The 20,656-nt window shown below is 36.4% G+C and overlaps 1 long non-coding RNA gene and 1 pseudogene across 1 annotated transcript; both read left to right on the plus strand.

Moving 5' to 3' along the window:
* Window positions 1–8,613: 8,613 nt before the first annotated feature.
* On the plus strand, window positions 8,614–9,235 carry LOC149194389 (NAC domain-containing protein 68-like; annotated as a pseudogene).
* Window positions 9,236–10,386: 1,151 nt separating this feature from the next.
* Window positions 10,387–11,464, plus strand: LOC149194390 (uncharacterized). The gene is made up of 2 exons (XR_016255076.1): window positions 10,387–11,227; window positions 11,364–11,464. It is a non-coding gene; the product is annotated as an uncharacterized LOC149194390 (long non-coding RNA).
* The last annotated feature ends 9,192 nt before the right edge of the window (window positions 11,465–20,656 follow it).

Raw genomic sequence — 20,656 nt, forward strand, 5'->3', positions numbered from 1 at the left:
GTTTCAGTGCAATGCCTTCTGGACCTATTTTCACAATCATAACAGATTAAATCAATTCATTTACTAAATGAATTAAATTATGGTGCACCCAAAGACCAGATTAGTATGATATTATAGCTTTTGTTCATTAGATTTAAATCCAGTGTAATGCCTTTTAGGACCCTTTTTGGTATATGGGTTGTTATCTATGTAATGTCCATAATTGCAACTTTTACAATAATATTGTCTTTCCTCCTCCTCACTAATTGAAGAACAAGGATCCATTAAGTTGCCAATATCCTCCATAGACAAGATAACCACTTAGCCGTATGGCTAGTTACACATATCAAACTTTACAAAAAAAACTCGTTGAAAAACCATGGTGCTTTACAGGCCTTATCTTCCCAAGCATATACTAAAAGAATACAATTTTGTATAAATATAGTGAAATATGCTACAAATTACAATGACATTTGAAAAACTCCATCACTAACTATGCTTTCCAAAGCAATGGGTGTCTCACTTGGAGGAGGCTCACAACTCAAATAGCCATGGAACTACTATTATAGCTCTATTATGAAGAATATATAACTCTTGATACATAATATAGCCGAAAAGGTATAACAATAACCAGATCGTTCTGCAGGAAAGTGATATAAGGTTAGACTAAACATCTGAAAAGAAACCTAATATATTCTTAGTGTGAACAGGACTTTATTAGTTATGACTTCCACCTGTTGCACCTTGTCACCATCCTATACGAACCAGCTGACTCCCTGATCAGAGAATATGTGAGATGGATTTCCAAACAAACTTGGAAAGGCTGATTTTATTCACTTTCATGGACATCAAAAGACAACTATAACTGCAAGGAGATGATGATTCTGCCATAAAAAATTAATAATCAGCTCAAGATTGCAGTCGATTGCCACGCAAACTGCTAGGTGATGCCTGGCGATTAAGTTCCTGGAAACATGAAGCACAAAACAATTTAGAGAACTGATATTGTAGCATGTACTCTTTGCTTGAGTTTAAGTGCTGTTTGAGAATTCTAGGGGGCAACTGCAAACCTTCAAAATTTTTAGTGCATTCTCTAACTCAAAAATTCAAGAACAGAAAAATCCCAAAGCAGAAAAATATCAAGGTCAAATGTCACAATTTGGAACGAGCTTGATTAGCATACCTCTGAAAAATGCAGGTGTCCAAGTTGTGTACAGGTTGACTTCATAATGGTTTCCCACAGTAAGCCAGTCTCTTCTGCTCTCACAAAATTCAATATCTTTCCAGCATAGCTCTTGAAATTAAATCCTTGTTGTCTCTAATACTATACAATGAGACCCTGTCAGTTTAATAGAGCAATTGATCATTTCATGCCAACATCACTATGCAAGCAATCCTTAGAGGTGTTATGGCCAAGCATGAATAAATTTCTATTTTATAGGACTTATGGATATTTATCTCTTGGTTCCGAGAGAAGAGAAGCTAGTCCTTCAACAAATGCTTCAAGAAACTTTTGTTTATTTAGGCTTGATGGTAGACACTTGCTTAGTAGTAAGTCATGTCTTTGATTGAAAAGATCACCCTCTATATTTGGAATAGTTTGTTAGATGTAGTTGACCTTTTAAGGTTCTCACTTAAACTGGACTTGAATGCATTGTTCAAAGTGATGCCTAATATATTTTAAAAAAATGATTATATAGAGACTATTATATTAGTTGTTTTATATTCCCTGTAGGCTATATTTACATATAAATGGTATGCATTGTTCTTGGTTTCAATGTCAATTATGCCTACATACATCTTGGATGTTGGGGGAAATAAATTGTGCCAACTTCCAAGAAAGCATTTTCTTATCAATTTAAATAAGCGATGATGTCTCCAAATAGAATGATTTGGCAACAATAGTCGACATTGCATTCAAGAGGCTTCACTTGACGTTCAATAGCACATGAATCTTGGGCTCCATTGGAAGGATCCTTGACCTAAACATGAACAAAGTTAACATTGTCGTAGTTGTGGACATGAAATAGGTCACCCTTGTTGTCAAACACACAACAAGGGTAATAGTAGTGACCAAGACTAGAGGATCCATTCAATACACTTCAAACTTAGCAGCCCTTTCATCACAAATATCATATGTCTATCATGCGATCATCCTAACTCCAATTGATAATGGTTTCTAAATGAAAGCCAAATATAAGTAATATAAGTTTACACATGATCACATGAAAATGATGATAATATTCACATCGTGGCAGTCAAAATATATGCACATTGTGGTCCTCTAACAAAAGCCTTGGTGACTTATAAAGATGTAAATATGAATAAGATTAATTGTTTTTTAGTTTATTTATATATGTATCAAACAAATACCTATTAGATTGGTGCATCATATCATTTCAATCAACAATACATTGTATCTCATGCCAGGTAGGCTAGGCTAGGTTTTGTAATAAAAGAAAACATATTCAAAGTGGGCACAGACATTAGTACATATGAAGAGAAATCGCCTCTATTAAAAATGACACACACAAATAAGTGAATATGAGAGCACCTACGTTGTATAAAATATCATAGTTGGACACTCACTTCTCTATTATTGGTAGAGCTTGTGAAGCATATACAAGAAAGTATTTGCAAGTGAAAAGAGGGGTACGAATTGGGATCCAAACAAAAATTAAAATTAGGTGACTCTTTGTTAGAAAATGAGTGCCAATTAAGCTATGGTTGAATAAGGGTGATTAAATGGTCATAGTGTACATGTCATCTCATGTAAAAAATTAAAAAATTAATAATCAGCTCAAGATTGCAGTCGATTGCCATGCAAACTGTTGGGTGATGCCTGGTGATTAAGTTCCTGGAAACATGAAGCACAAAAAAATTTAGAGAACTGATATTGTAGCATGTACTCGTTGCTTGAGTTTAAGTGTTGTTTGAGAATTCTAGGGGGCAGCTGCAAACTTTCAAATTTTGAGTGCATTCTTTAACTCAAAAATTCAAGAATAGAAAAAGCCCAAAGCATAAAAATATGCAGGTCAAATGTCACAAGTTTGAGGGCAAGCTGCTGTTCGACTCTCCCTAAGTCTTAACTTTAAGGTTTCTCAAGAAAGGAATTAACTCAACCAATGAATTCTTTACCAGATGATAAAATCCCAACGTGTAGATTGCTAGCTCTAACACCCTTTATTTGAGCCAAAATTTTTGGCCTCCTAGCCATTGCCAACCAAAAAATGGATAGGATAGGAATTGGACTAAACTCTGTCTCCAAACAAAGTATTAGATGGTATACTATTTTGCAAGAAGAGAGATAATTTTTTGAGTATGGCCATTTTAAATATCAGGATGCCAATAAGTTTAGAAGGGAAGTAATTGCTGAAGGGGTTTAGATTCCTTCTTCAGCATATGTGGACTCTCTCCTAATGGCAGAATTGGATCTCTCTAATTAAGATGGAAGAGACAATACACCTACTATGTGGCCATGGACAACCAAGGAAAATGTTGGATGACGAAATTTGGTGAAGTAGGAATACCTCTATAACTAAGCTGCATGATATGGGGAAATGGAAACCTGAATTTGAAACAGAAATGTGATGGAAATGTGACCCTTCAAATTATTAAACAATGAAATTTCAATTTTAACATTATGGTTTAGAATATAGATTCATGATTTAAAAGATACCTTTTTATTTCAGATCAAAAATTCTGGTCACGCAGTTTTTTCACCAAAAGTAAGAAGCAATAAGACACTTTTTCAGCCCCACTGAAATGTTTTTTAGGCGTGTTTCAGCTTTGTTTTGGAGTTTTTGTACTGAAATGTGGCTGGTCCATCCTTCCTTCATGAGTCATGACACATTGGACTTGAAAGACATAGCATTGAGTATGCATAGATGGGTTCCAACTCCACAATTTTCAATAATTTCCAGACACCAAAGGACTGACTTTGAGCATGTCAATAATTTTCACCAATTTTCACCAATTTTCATTGAAATTCATTTTGTATTGAAGCAACATGCCAAAATAACATCTACAATAATGAGCCAGCTTGATATATAATAGTTCCAATTCTGCCTTTATGTACAATACACTATACTGTTATCCAAAAAGGATGTATCAAGCTTATAGTAGCAAAAAGGCAAATAACCTTTTCCTGGAGTTTGTTAGAGTTCAACCAACATTTACACTGAGATTTTATATGCTTTGAGTTCAACAAAAAGATTTCAATAGCTCGATACGATAACCATACAAAATTGAAATTAGATAATGTTGTGCATATCCAAAAACATTTTCAACCCATCATGCACACAACATGTTCTTGGATTAGGAGATCTCTTTATAGGGTTATGCCCATATTATATCCATGAATACTCATCAGCTCGAATATTTGTCATCTCGCCATTGATTGCTAACACTTTGATTGTTCTCTTCACCCGCTATTTCCTGTATAGAGTGCAAGCGGTGATACAATCCAACTGGTTGTACAATAGGGGGCATCACCCTAAGGTGTGGAACCAAAATGTTATGGGTTGAAGTAGGCTGCCCAATGAATGAATTTGGTGCAATTGGTGGAAACAACCAGGGGGTTCGATGATCAAACGGGAGAGGTGGACGTTGTGAATCAAATGGAAAATGAATCAATGAACCCCCCATATTTGGATCCACATTATTCTCATGAAATAAACGAACTTGGAAACTTGAAGTATTATGATATGTGGAATCTTCAGCTGTAACAAAAAAAAAACACATTGTTATGCAATTGCATTGAAGGCAATGAAGATAATGATATTTTGAATTTCACATAAAACGATACATCAATTGATATTTCCATACCATTATTTTGCAAAATAGAACCTTGTACCCTTCTAGATGTGTGGTCCAGATTGATTTCTTTTGTAGAAGAAATCTCCAATTGTTTATTCATGCTTCTTTTCCTTCCACAACACCGTCCAACCTTTAGAAACTGTGGTCCATATTTTCTTGATTTCAACGCAGGAACACTTTGCCCCCATTTTTTTGTTGGGCTCAAGAAACTATGTCACCTCTTGGTAGTGACCTTGGATGGAGTTACAACATCAAATTTCTTATTATTGTACTCTTGGCTTACATTTTTTACCAATTGATTTAGTGCATATGCCTACTCGAAAGTTGTGGGTGTTATTTGTAATAAACCCCTCAATCTCTTATGAGTTGATGACATCACAAGTTTAATTTCCTCATCGATTGTTAGGGCGCTATTTGGCCTTACAATGGTTGAATCAGTGGAAGGAGAAGCTGGAAGGTTCATTCAATTTCTGGGCTCATTACAAACGATTCATTTAAATCAAGTAAATATCCAGGTCTTTCTGTAATAGACCTAGAGACATTAGGCAATTCATTGCCCCTTGAAACATTGCTAGTCACTACCATCTCAACTTTTAGAATATGCTTACAAATATTGCCATTTAGGGCCCATTTGCAATTACAAAAGTTTACGTTCAGCCATTTATAGATGACATGATACCATGTATCACGAGTTGCCATAGATTGGCTACGAACCAAATACTCACTTTCCTTGTTTCCATCAGCCATACAATCTTCATCAGGGATATTCTTTGCTTTGCACTTAAATTTATTTGTTGCTCAATTTTTGAAGCTCGGACAAAACCATAATTTTTTAGACGTTGCATGTGAATGTAATACAACTCAACCTTTTTTAATAATAGGTGCAACAACCAATCCACCCTTCTATGGGACGCATTATTCTTCTCACAGAGGTACCTTTACTTTAGATACCGGTCATAAGATTCGATAGCATTATTAGTATCATGGTTGGAATGTGGGAAGTCCCTATATGCTTTTTCCCACATATCTGGAAAAAAAACATATATTAGATGCGAAGAAACAATAGAAAATGGTCAATTACAAAATAAACTGATAAAATGCAACTTTAAGAAACTTACGTAATTTGTTGTTGTTTAACTAGTTGGTTGCAAAATAATCCAAAAACATAGTTTCTTCTTTGAATTCATCAAAGAAAATTTGAATTTCATGTTGCACAGATGCATCATCTTCACACGAATGCATGATTAATCCTAGAGCACAGAAGATACAAACTTTATTTTCCTTTCCCTAACTTTGGTTCCACATTTTTCAACCACGCTCTACGGACATGCCGTACACACAATAATAGTGTACAATTTGTGCAAGTCTTGAAATAATATAACATTATAAGAGAATATCCTTGAACATTATTTCTTTTTATCTCTTCTAAAAAGAAAAAACTGGTTCACCTTAATGCCTCGATTTCCGCTGCTGCATCATCTGTGATGACAGCTCGGACATGCCAATCTAGGTTTTCCTTTTTCCCATTTGCAAATAATTGTGACATCCATTTAAAAATATCAGGAGTACCATTCTGTGATGATATTACCCATGCCACTGGAATCCCATTTTGATGATCATCAAAAGACATTATGGTGTACAGTTGATATTTCATTACAATAAGAAAACAAGATTATAAGCATATAAGAGGATGACATTGAAATAAAACAGGAAAAATGAAGTTTTGGTAAATATGTTTACCCCATATTTGTTAGTGCTAAAAGTGGAGTCCATTGATAACATGTTTTTGTGTGAGTATTTCACTATCATTGAAAGCATCCACTTAGTTTTTATGCCTATAATGAAAGGGATGTTTTTAACAACATCTTGTTGTTGGTAGAAGAAAAAGCTATCTGGGCACTCACTAACCCAACAATCCACACTCATCGGATCACTTTCATGCTTCACATACTCTAGCCTCTTGATATTATTGTACATGTTTGACACATCCTTTCTTGTCATGAAAGAATCTCGAGGTGCCCCTGTGAACAACTCACCAGATCCATACCTTAAATCAAAGATAATTTTTTCCCAGATCATCGTAGCATTAAAACCATCACAAACCAAATCTTCAACAATAGTTCTTATATGCTCTGTTAAATGCGGTGCAAAATTGAATTTCTTCGGCATTTCATTTGCCTCATTTCCATGACAAACCACATTTTTGTCATCAATATGTCTGCATGCTATATAAATTATAATGACATCATTTGGTCTAAGAGAAAATCATCGCATAATAAAGTGACACTGACAACCAACTTTGATGCTGTGACGTGGAAGATGTTTCTTAGTTGTGGATCTAGGTTCAGATACATTTCTGGATTGTACATGATTTGGACCATAGGCACACCAATATCTGTGATCAAGAATTTACCAAAAATTAAATAAAATATTTATGCATGTTTGACATAGTGAACTTAAAATCAAAATTATATACATATAGATAGATAGATAGAGAGAGAGAAAGAGAGATACTCACACAACATATTCTATATATGTTGAAGAATTTGTCCTCTTGATATCCTTCACATCTTTAATTCATCGAGTTTTAGCAACAAATTGAGTAGGTGCACTTTCCCTCATTTTCTCTCCACTTATAAAATCCTCAAGTCGACAATATGGAATGATCGCGACTTGGTCTCCTGCTACTTCTGTCCATGTAAAATCTTCCGCTGAAAACTCTATCATTCCTTCTGGGTCCTCAACCTCCAACTCATTGATCAAGTCCCACTTCTTCATTCTTCAAATGCCTATACAAATGAGGGAACACGAATATTGACTAAACATATGAGCAACAGTTCATACTATAAATATTGAACACCACTTGAAATGCAATTTTTTGTAGTGTGTACAATTTACACTCAAGACCCCACCAGATATAAACACATTTAGAGCATAATTCCCTATCTCCCCTTCAATATTTCCTACCCATGCACAAAATAGTATTATAGACTTTCAAATGCTTCATCTTGGTATAATCAATACATTGCTGAAAGAAACATAATAACATGCAAAATCCGTTTCAAAGAAAATCCAACAACTCCTCGATAAATATGGATCATGACATGGGTTTATATTCTGAAGACCCAACCCTATTACTGAAACCTCTGTCTATGTATCTCAATTTAAAACAGAACCCTCAATCTCTTGGCTCCAAATCGTCTGCAAAGATTCTCCACCTCATTGTTCTTTATCCAAATCCCTGAAACAAGAACTTCTTGCACAGAAGCTACTTAGTAGATGTTGCACAAGCACTTTTCTGAGTTTTGAGTTTTACCAACATAACTGTTTGAACCCAATGAGTAGCTGGCTGCATTCACTGAAGTCCTATGAAAATGGGAAATGTTTTTGTTCCCAAATCCATATTTGCTACATTTTGAAGTGTATTGCTTATGAAGGTGTCAAAATAACCCTAACTCCACATTATTAGTATGAAACGTTAGTGCTGCTGTAAGATGATGTTATAATGTCTGATTTCACAGTGGCTTTGACTGATTGCCATTTATCTTGCAGTTCCTGCAGTTCCATACCAGAGGGAAAAACAATTGGCTCCTGCAACATCTCCAGTTGTGGATATAATGAATGGTATGCCTACCTTGTGTTCAAAAATTATTGTTCGAAAATGCCATTTTAAAATATTCTTCTAGGCAGACATGACAAGGTTGTCTAGACTGAAATATTACTGTAATGATGCATCATTTATTATATGTTGTGTTAGTAGAGATGATCAGAGCATCTCAGGAGTATTGAGAAGAAAACACTAGGATAAACATAGCCATGGGTATGAGTAGAAGAAATGCAGAGGCTGACTTACAGTTGCCTCTTGGATTTAGATTCTTCCCTACAGATGAAGAGCTAGTTGTGCATTACTTGTGCAAGAAGGCAGCCTCTCAGATGATCCCTGTTCCTATAATAGCAGAAGTGGATCTCTACAAATATGATCCATGGCAACTTCCAGGTATATTTTTCATTTCTCCCCTCTAATCCTTGTACCCATATTTCTAAACAGATTATAGAAGGTGTGATCAGATGGATTTCAGGACTTAACAAAGAGCCCGTTTTTTTCCTTTTTTCTATTTACAGAGAAGGCCCTATTTGGAGAGAAGGAATGGTATTTTTTCACTCCAGGGATAGGAAGTACTGGAATGGATCAAGGCCCAATAGGGCTGCTGGTTCTTGATACTAGAAAGCTACAGATGCTGATAAGCCCATTACTGCTAAAGGTGGAAAGAAGTGAGTGGGCATCAAGAAGGCTCTTGTCTTCTATGCTGGGAAAGCACCCAAAGGCACAAAGACAAATTGGATCATGCATGAATACCGTCTTGCTGATGTTAGCAGACTTGCAAGGAAGAAAGGAAGCTTAAGAGTAAGTTCTTTTGTCCTATTTGTAAGGTCTTGAATCGGTAGTTTTGGAGATATAGTTCAGTGGGTCAATTTGGCTTCTGGTTGTTTTGTTCCATGCTTTCCCCCTTCTGTTTCTTCCCCTGTTTGCTCATATGGGCATTAGCAATAATGATATTGGTGCTGAATGCTTGATTCCTCAATTATAGATATTGGTTATGTATTGGATTGGAATAGAAATAAAAGACAGGGGACTTAAATGATTGATTACTCAATTGAAGCTATTGTCAGTGAAGTGTTTGGATTTTCATTTTTTATGGATGAATTATTGTATTTTTTTCTATCAGTTCTCTGAGTCCCAAAGGTTGGGAATTGTTTTTCCTTGTATTGGATTTAGCCATTTGAAAATAGTTAGAGAATGAAATATAAGTTAGGGACTAGATTCTATATTTTCTTGTCTGCTCTGTCATTTATTTTCTTGTCTTGTCGGTCCCTGGTTAAATATTTGTTTATAAGAGTATGCCTGTACAGCTTATCCAGCTATACTTATTTTCAAACCATATTATGAATCTCTCGTTTTAGCTTCAAAATCATGTACAACTTGATTCTTTGGAGACAACCTTTGACATAAAACATGATTGAATGCCACAGATATTCAGTCTATCTTAGGTCCCATGCTATTTTTAGCAAAAGGCCCACCTCTTTTTTAATCAGAAGTTCCACTCTTTCTGTCCGAACTACTTTTTGAATGGTTGTAACAATATAATATTTTTAATGTAATATAAGGCTAGAATTGAAGGAAAGGAAAGTTTAAGGACAAGAGCTTTCCATGTACTTTAGCATCTTTGTTGAATGAAAGGAAATTCAATCAGTTTGTCCCACTTTGTTATACAACTTTAATCAGTTTGTTCCACTTTGTTATGCTCAGATGAAGTCCAAAACAATTATATAACAAAGTGTCCATATGATATGCATGTTATTTTTTTAGAAGCTTATGATAGAATATCCTAGGGGAGATTACTCTTTAACTGGCATTGCATTCAAGGGCTGCATATAGGGGCTTAATACCAGAGGTATTGGACTTGCAACTAGTTTCAGATATCAATCCAACTTGACCAGGAGTTTGAACATGAGTTCCCTTCCTGTTAAACTCTAGTGCCTTGTTGTGGATAAAAACAAAAAGGGTTTATGGGTTTGATGCTATAACTGGCCCTAATAGGCTACAGGGACCTTTTCAGAGACAGTAACTCTTTCAATGGCATTCCATTCAAGGGCGGCATACCAGAGGTCTGAGACTTTTATCTAGTTTCTCACCTCGATCAAAGTTTACCATGAGTTTGAACTTAATATCCCTCCTGTTAAACTCTAGTGCCTTCGTTGTGGATAAAAGAAAAAGGGTTTAGAGGTTTGATGCTGTGATTAGCCCTCATATATTATAGGTATTAGAAGATTGACTTAGTATTGCAGCAGAAATATTATTTACAGCTTATTATAAGCTCAAAGTGAAAAGTCTATCTTCTTCTTAATCTGCAGTGAAAATGCTAATTTATTTGAAGTTTGATACTGGCTTCCTTTTAAGGCAATTTTTAGCCTTTCCTAATCTGATTAGCAAAGCTGGTGCAAATGCTCTGTAGTTGGTTCTGTGAGTTCTAAAGGTGATAAAGGAAGGATGCTTATTGTCTAGCCTCTTACTAAATTGCAGTCTTAGCATGGTAATGATTTGACCTGTAGATATCTAATGGCATTTGCCCTCTAATGTTTATGTAACTTTTTGGTCATTTTTACTTCTTGGTGCCAAGTATTTTTCTGGCACTGGCCAGTTGTTTCAATTTGCCATCCATCTTTTGCAACAAGAAATTGAAGATCTTGTTGTGTAAAATTCTAAACTTGAGTTTTCCAAGCCTTAGAAAAACAAGTATATATGTTTTGTTTAATTGCATTGGATAATTGTTCTGGTTATTACTTGTACACTTTCTATCAGATAAGAAGTTGTATGTTGGGTCTATGTGATTACAGGCTATGGGAGCTGCACATACGCTTCAGGGTCGAGGTATGTATCGGATAAACTTGAAAACCTGTTCACAACCCTTTATTTCTTCTTTTTCTTTTTCTCATGTATTGGGTTGCACAACCCTCAGTTTGAAGTATTGATGTTTACTGATACCTTGGGTGTGAGTGATTTGCAGCACTATCAGCACTCCTCCTCCTGCAACAATTATTACTGCACCACCTCCTCCAGCCACGGTTGGTATTAGTGCTGCTCCACCTCCTCCAGCCACGATTGGTATTGGTGCTGCTCCACCTCCTCCATTTGGCACCACTCCAACTACTACCACTCCAGGGTACAATGTCAGCACTCCAACTGGGGGTATTACTTCTCCTACTAGTGGTGGTATTACCAGTCCCACAGTGGGGGGCATTACTGGAGGCCTGGGACCAAGTGCATCTACATACAATACTACGCCCACATACGGCAGCGCACCATCATTCTTCCAGGATCTGCCTTCGTCATTTATATTATTCCTCTTGTCTTTAGTTGTGGCTATAATACTAGGCTAAGTACTTCAAATGCTAGCTCGCTCTGTTTACTAGTGCCATAGCTAGCATGCCAAGCGATGAGAATGATGTTGTAGAAATGCTCATCTTTAGTAGCTCCTACAAGCTATTTGCTTTTGTTAAGAGGCCTGAGGTGAAAATTTGGTTGGGAGATTTTTGGAGATGGGCAAAGAAGTGCAGGTCAACCCTTTATTCTTTGCAAGAGATGCATGAGTAAGGGGGACATATTTTTCCCAAATTTTCATATGTACATTGAATGCTTTCTAAGATCTGGTACATTCCTTGCCCACTCGCATTCGCTATCTCTTCAACAAATAATACTATCTTCATCCATGCTGTGTTCTCTCTACTGCATTTTAATATTGCATGCTCAGTTGTGAATGTCTGATCAAGGGTGAAGTTCCACAACAATTTGACACAAAGTTTAACCATACTACATCTTATAATGCTAGTAGCAGTAACTTCTATATAATATGCCCTATTGGGATCCAGGAGATGGATATATGCCCACCTCAGAAGCTAGCTAATGCTGGTTTGTTCAAATTTAGTGAAAAGTTATTGACAGTAAGCACAGTCAATGCCACAAATTCTCCTCTGTGGAAAATTTTCCTGCCTGGGTTTTCACAGTTCATATATTTGTTTTAAGTGAGAATCTAGAAGTTTGAAGTAGGTCTTGGATCTATCTATTCAGGGATTAAAAAACCATAGGCATAAAGAGGTATTGGATCTCGGCTACTTTATTTTATTCATGTTATGCCAAGTAAAGGTACTATGGATGAGGCCGTTTCCTTATCAGAGTAATTTTGGTTATGCTTCTATGAATGTAGTTTATTCATAATCCATCGACCATCGACCAATGACCTCCAATGTAAAGTGATGTTCAACAGTCATTCTTGCTAACATAGATAATAATCACAGTTATATATGCAACTAAAGGAAAAATATTAACGTGTAAGCGCATCTGATTGTTATTAACAGGTATTTTTAATAACAGGTATTTTTAATTTACTAACAGGTATTTTTAATTTACCAGGAGCCCGGGATTGCCTGCAAGGGGGAAGCAACTGTGAGCGGTTGCAGAGGCCGTGTTTCGTCCAGACGGGTTGCAGAGGCAGAGCAGGTTCGAACGGGAGCGCGAATAGCGAAAATGGTCTTTTGGCGCGAGGGGAGGTTTGAAAATGGGTCCCAGTGCGAGCTCGCGGGTGGTGGGTCCCTCGTTCCCGGAAATGGAAAGCTGGCCGCCGGAGTTACGATGTATGGAGGATGGATGCGCCCATGACCCCCCTCGACATCCATGGTAGAGCCAGTCTATGGAGTGAGTCCAAAGTGCTTTTTGGAGGTAAAACATGCATGAATTGGTTAGCAGAGGCTTCAGGTGGCATAGAAGGTTACATAGGGTTTTACTACACACAGGCGAAAACGAGCAAAACTGAGGTTCTCGTGTTTAAACGGGTAAACGTTTGATTTTTTTTAAATTTTGGCACAAGGTGAATAGTAGACAGTTTTGTCATTTAGCGAGATGGTGGTAAACGGTTTATATCGCACTGCTTTTGTGGGCTTGATAGTATTTGGGAGGGGTCACTCGATTCCATTCCTTGAATGAGGCGTAGCATCAGGGGTTGGGAGGAAAACCAATTTTTCAGGTGAGTATCGTTCTACAAATGATCCCACCCGAAATGGCTTATGAGTGTTGGATGTTGGCCTTCAGATCGGATGGTGATCATGCTGCAAATGAGCACAGAGGATAAAGGGGGGGGGGATGGGTTAATTGCGATGGTATGGTGATTAAGCATGGGTTAATGACGAACTTAGGCCGTAAGGGTGATTTGTGGAGTTTTACTTAACGTAATCGTGAATCGATCAGTTAATGAACTTTGTTGGGGTTTGGGTGAAATTCGTAGTTTTATAGTTAAAACTAGGTCTAGGGATGTTAATGTAAGGGATTTAATATATAAATACATGAAAGGGTATTAATGGGAATTAATATATAAAAGTTAGAACTTAATATGAAAATGGTGGAAATGAATTGCACTAAGCATAATGTGTTTTCTGTGATTTGTTTGCTTTTCACATATATGCATTATAACTTAGGCTAAAGTGTTTTTGTGGGTTTTTGGGAAAAATGGGTTTTACACGGGGGTGATTACTTTCCCTAGGAAAATAGTGTTTTAACCTTAGGAAAATGGTTTTACTAGGGAAATGAGGGGGAATGAAGGGAGATAAATTTTTGATGACGGGGAATCTAGTACTTGTTGTCCTTAAGTCATTAAGCTAAGGGTCCAGTCCTTCCAAAAGTCAGAGAAATGCTTTGAGCCTATTTGAATTAAAGTATTTAAGTACTTAGAATTTATTTCAGGGAAATTAGTAAAGTAAAGGGGTGAAATGGATGGGGGAAGTTAATTAATTGACTTTGCAAACCTTATGCATGCTTAATTGTTCATTCATATCTGAAATACATGTTGAAAGATGATAAACGTGCTTTTGTCTAATCAATCATCATGCTTTTGCAACCTTTCTTCTACTTACCCATCTACTCATCCTACCATTTTTCTTTCATTTTATTTGGGTGCATTTAAGCTAGAAAACCCTTATCCATTTTCATTTAAAGCAAGAAACTATCTAATTCTAACCTTATACCATCTAAGGGCTCAGATTAAACTAATGAGCTCCTTTTATTTACTCTACATATCTAATGATCTGCCAAGATTAAACAGTTTGGTTAGATTTTATTATTGAACTGTCAATATGAAATTTAAAGCATGGCATAATCAAGATTAGATAGTTTGATTACCATGGATTGTGGCATGAATAACAAACTGCACACAATCATTATTATGCATAAAAGTAAATAGTAGTGGCATTTTGACTTGCACACTTTCATGGCATTTTGTTTTTGGGGTTCATATTTTTCACTTTTTTGGACCTTTTCTTATTCTTTTTGTCCTTTGATTTTTCTTTTAGAACATACCCTCTTTTCATTTTTTTTATATTTCAATATGGAAAACATTTGCAGAAAGTAAAGGTATGTAAATATTACAAGGCTTAACCTTAGCCACTCAAAATTATGACTCCTATTGGTATAGGAACCTAACAGTGGCTCCACTTGGGGATGGTATTTCCTTTTGAAATGTCAAGAAAACCATCGACTAGTAGCCTGATCCATTGGGCCAATCCCACACATGTATATGCTCTGTTGTATAATCTTTGTGACTAAAATTTTTGAACTGAAAATACACCCTTTTCTGCAAACTGAAATCTGATCTAACATAAAATTGCTGCTGAAAACTGAATTTATTCAAACTGAAATCCTAACCAAGCACTTGGAGGGATCAAATATCTCAAGATGCAACATATTTTTGAATGAAAAAATTGAGGAAATGTTTGCACCTTGAGATATTTCATCCCCTTTCAATGCTTCATAGATTCATAGTTAAGATGGATACATACATACATCTCACATTTATCTCTATATAAAAATATGCTTATTTTTAGTTCTATTAAAACCCCCATAATAAATATAACTACATACATATTTGTATCCCATTTTTCTTTAATATGTTTCATAATTATTTTAGTTTTTTAATATTATATGGCATATTATGAGTTTTTTTCAAAGAATTGCCTATAATTTTATTAATAAAAACAAAACTGCAATATAACCAATTGAATTGGGTTGGCTTGACGTTATGCTTTATTATTATTATTTTTTGATTTATTCCTTCATTACACTACATATCCTCCATGTTTAGTTGTAGAGTGTAGCGCAATAAAGATCATGAATCAATTGGATATTAAGTTAGGGATCATGTGGCATTAATATTGAGGAGAAGATGAGTTATTAAAGATTGTGTGCCATTGTTGGGGTATATTACACTAAGAGGAGTTCATTAGGAGTTCATTAACGCCTCACTTAGGCTATCATTTGACCCTCTTCCATATGTCATTAGGGGCACATAATCACCACTTTTCATTCATCACTAGACATTCCCTACCATTTGGGATCATCTACTACTTCAACATTTTCTATTTTTAATAAGTCTATTCTTAGCAAGTGACACTTAAAATGGCATGTGGCAGTGGTTGGGCATTGACTACGCTATGGCATGGCTATTTCCTCTCCATTATTGTGCATTACCTTATCCTAAGGTCCAATATGAATTAACATTTTATTTTGGGAGACTAGCCTTATCCACAACCGTATTCACTCACCTACCTACTATTTATTAGGAATTTTCTTTGTAGACACAAAATACTAATGTCATTGGGCTCGCCCAAGACCTACAATGCTAGAGACCTACTAAACCATATTTATACACATGATGCAATCCATAATTGAAATACACAAAAAAGAGGATGGTGAACATACCTTATATTGGATGGTGGATGGTTGATGCCCTTGGTGGTTGAATCCCTTGAGATCAAGCTCCTAGCTCCTTGCACCTGTAACATTTTTAAGACCACATGACAATTTCCTATCACAAAAGTACCCGAGTGAAAATGAAATTCATCTTGTGCTGGTATTTCAGTTTGATCTGAATCTAATTATAGCTAGAAAATCAATCCATGAAGGAGAAAACATCACTTCCAACACATTCATTGAAAATAAGATCGAAGATCGATGTTGGCTAGTTGTCTTTTGGACACACCTTGTTCAAGCCCGTATAATTGATAAAGACAAATAATACCCTATTTCTTGGTGATAGGAACAATGTCAGAAGCCCATCGTGTCAAGGGAATTGGATATAAAATCTCAGCCTTGAGCAACATTTCGATTTCTCCCTCAATGGTAGTGGCTTTACGAACGTTAACTAGCGAAAGACTTCTCTTGACTGGCTTGGACCCTTCATATGTAATGATTTCATGTTCAACAATCAGGGGATTGATTCCAAGAATTTATTCATACGACCAAGCGAAAATGACATGGAATTATTTGAATAGGGTAGTGTAAGTAGTGATTCCATTAGTAGTACAATTCACACCCATTAGGATGTTTTCCATGACCTTAGGTTTCACTAAAATATCGATAGGGATGGTTTGAGAAATATTATCTAAGTTCCATTTAGAGAACACATCACCTATCACGATGAGATCTTTTGACCATTCGACATTTTGAGATGAAACTAGGTGTTTCAAGTTTTCATTCAAATGTTTCGAACAAGGGAGAAAAGAAGAATGATGGTGTGATTCATCCCAAGGTCAATAGAGATCATCATGGCTTAATTAGATGGAATTGTAGTATTAAAGAAGTCATGGAACTTGGGTGACCAATGGTCCATGTGGGAAAGGAGTATGGATCAAGCTCCATATCTTATTGGAAGCATGATTCAAGGTCAATAGCTATTTGTATAGCTTGATAAGTAAGTTTGGTGGTGCTCAAAGGCATATAATCAAAATAAATATCTAAATCCAATGAAGAAGGCACCACCCAAGGATCATGAGGCCCTTGGTATCTCTTATTGATTGATGGGATCATGTTAATAGTGGAGGTAGAATGCAATGAATATGTTGGAGCAAAAGGAAAGGTGCCCGTTAACAAAGAGAATTTGAACATCCCTACTTTGATATTTTCAAATGTGTGAGGGGAATCTCCCACAAAAGAAACTGAATGTCTATCATGAAAGCATAACTCAGACTTGTAATATGTGAGTTGGCCAATAGTGACAATCTTACCTTGATGAGAGAACATAGATACCATGAAAACTGACGGAACAATAGTCGTCATGACATAGAACCAACTTCACCCAATCTTTGTACCTGATGGGGCATCGATGACTTCAACTTTAATTGAGATTGTTTTATCCCTTGGCTCGATAGGTAAAGAAGGAAAACCCCTTGGAGTTGCAAGGTGTGCCCATCAAATGCCTTCAATGTAGTTGTTGATGGTGACAAAGTAGGTGATACAAGAGATTTTCAACACTTCGATGACATGATGCATGTAGATGCCCCTTCAAAGAAGATTGTCTTAAGGATGTGATTTCTGAACACATACCATTATCTAAAAGGAAATGGTTCCTAAAGGCATGGTTTCCATGATGTGAGGTAAAAAGTGATGAGATTTGAGTTTGAGGGATCTACTTGATCAATGGTGGTTAGAAGTGCTTGTTATGCATGGAATTTGTGAAAAAAATTGAGTGGACATGGCAACAGGTGCTTGGGCGAGATCCTAAAAAATACTATATATGTGAGCGACCCTTGCATTGGGATTATATATCAAATTTTGAAGTGTGCCTTTGGGAGGATGAAACATATCACTAAATGATGGCTTTTCAATGTGAAGGAGGCCATTGGGTTGGGTAGGTATCATGGGTTCCTAAGTAGAAGGACCACTCAATATTTTCATAATTATGTGCTCTGGTGATCATGTGGATCAATTGGTTGAACATAAAAATATCCTACATGGATGATGATGCAATGTGTGAAGGATTTTCCCTACTTTCCCCTTCCTGAGGAGGTGGAGGGTTTAGAACCATTTGTTGTTGCTAGACCATAAAAGGATTTGTCAAAATACTGGGTTTACAAGCAGGGTTTCACTGCAAGAAATATCTATGAATCTCATCCATCCAAGGGCACTCAGGAGTGAGATGTTCTTCCCCACAAATCTTGTAAGGAAACATGTTATTTTTATTTTTTTCTTTGGCGCCACCCCCAAAAGTGCCTTGGGTTTGAGATAACTTATGTTCATTGGTAGAATGTTTAGTCATCTTGTTTTCCTTCTTCCTACCTCTAGGTTGTTGAGGATTCTTCAAGGATGTGAATTACACTAAATTCACCTTAGAGGTTTGAACAAGAGCACCAGGAGTTTGGGCAGTAGGCTTAGTAGCCAAGGCAATGGAAAGAATTCTCAGCTGGACCATCTAAGTGGCCAATTGGTTTATGTTTCTTGAGGATATGGACCCCACCACACCATCAACATGGGATCCTAGCTTGGTTTTCAAAACATCATTCGATGATCAAGAGACAATAGGGGTGATTTCATATAGGGTTCCTACTTGAGAACAAATCAAGTCAAGTTGGTGGGCATGCATCATTACCTGTTCCTTGGTTTGGGTTCCTACATTAGCTACATCTTCAACGATTCTAGGTAATGGATATTTGATGAAAAATTCATGAACCATCTCATCAAGGAGCTTATTTAGAAACAACCTTTGTCTTCACCTCTGCACATGTATATGATTAGAGATGTGAGTGGAGGTGTCTTGATGGAGGTTAGTAAGCATGTTTGTTCTTGTTTCATACCCAACAAGAAATTGATAACGATTGAAAAATTCTTATGCAAAAGATAAGAAGTTATAGTAAGCAACACTTTCAAGGTTTATGTACCATATGGCAACACTATTGATAAGAGTCCTTTGGAAAATTCGTAGATGTATACTATCATCTATGAATGAGTTGGATGAGTACCAAAGATGATAAGTTATTATGTGAGCAATGGGATCTTCTCTAGGTTTGCCAACAAATTTAGGAATGTCGGAAGGAAGGGTTGTGCTTGATGGGATCATTCATTAACTTCGATAAATTAGGAAATGTAAGGATTTCCCATAAAGGTGTGTTGAATGAGTTCTAGGGAGGAGTTTGTGGCCCCTACAATGTAGATGGATGTTGCGATCCACCCATAGATTTGTTTCCAAAGGTGGTAGGTGCTCTTGAAGAAGTAGAGTTACAAGAGGAGGTAGCTCATGAACACACTGTGAAAAATCAATGATTGTAATAAACTTGAAACTATTCTTCTAATTGATGCAATTTATTTATCTTTTGTTAATTAATTTAATGACAAATAATGAGTATCTAACTATTGTCATCTTCACAATTAAAATAAATTTGATGCAGAAAGAAATTAGGATTTGAGAAATAGATGCACACACATAAAAATGACACCAATGTTTTTGGACTAACGTCCTTGGAAAAACCCTAAAGGGAAAACCTATGCAACAAATGAGGGTTTTGTATTTTAGTATCCTTAGCGAATTACAGAGTACAATAATCTACTTGCTAAACATTGTCAAAGATCCATAAATTTTTCTCTACCACTCCAACTGGTAGATCGACTTGGAAACCCTTCATTTCCCTTTCAAAATAAAAAACGGCCTCCTCCAGTAAATAGGCACAAAAAACATTGTTGCGAGAAATGCACACTATCTGGAAACTGATATTTTACTGATCTTGGATTCACACTAGTCAACTTGCTCTGCCTTTCGGAATTGATTCCTGAAAACTGGAAAAATGATATACTACATAGACCTATGAATTAGAGAACTTGCACCAAATGTACAAACCTCCGTCAGAAGAAATCAACCTTCTCTCTGACTTGGAGATATGTGGAAATATTCCCTGGAAATCTCTCTCGAATTTACGCTGATCCTCTCATTGATGCTCTGTTGACCCCTATGTTTCTAAGGGTTTATTTGGCCTAGTGGATGGAGAGATTGACACATACTTTGTCACAAGAGCCATGAAAATGTTGTTGTTAGATAGGATTTCTGGAGATGGTAGGCAAGTCAAGCTTTAGCCTCCTAATGCCAAACATTTGGATATAATTTTATGTTATAGGTGCATTGGAAAGGACATTTCCAAATATGCTAGATTAAAATATGAAAACCATGGCAAGACTGCTAACCAACAGACACTTTGAGGCCTCCCTGGACCCCCAATTTTTACAATGCAATGGTGATTGTAAGGGAGATGATGTTATCGTGATGGAAAACCAGAGGAACCATTCAGTTCACAATGTCTGTGAAAGTTCAAGTCCCTAAGGTGCTAGTGGTTCCACTGGGTAGAGATGATGTAATGATGGGGAATGGTGGGTAGATAAGTCAAGGCACCACTCAAAGTTTCTCTTTGCTGGAGACACAAAATGTCTCTATACTACCCATAAACAGAAACATAGATTTAAAGATAAATAACAATGGCTTGAGTGGGATGCTTT

Source organism: Pinus tabuliformis, chromosome 2_2 (genome assembly GCF_031772625.1).
Source record: "Pinus tabuliformis cultivar Carrire ecotype Pingquan chromosome 2_2, CPIR1, whole genome shotgun sequence".
Taxonomy (NCBI): Eukaryota; Viridiplantae; Streptophyta; class Pinopsida; order Pinales; family Pinaceae; genus Pinus; species Pinus tabuliformis.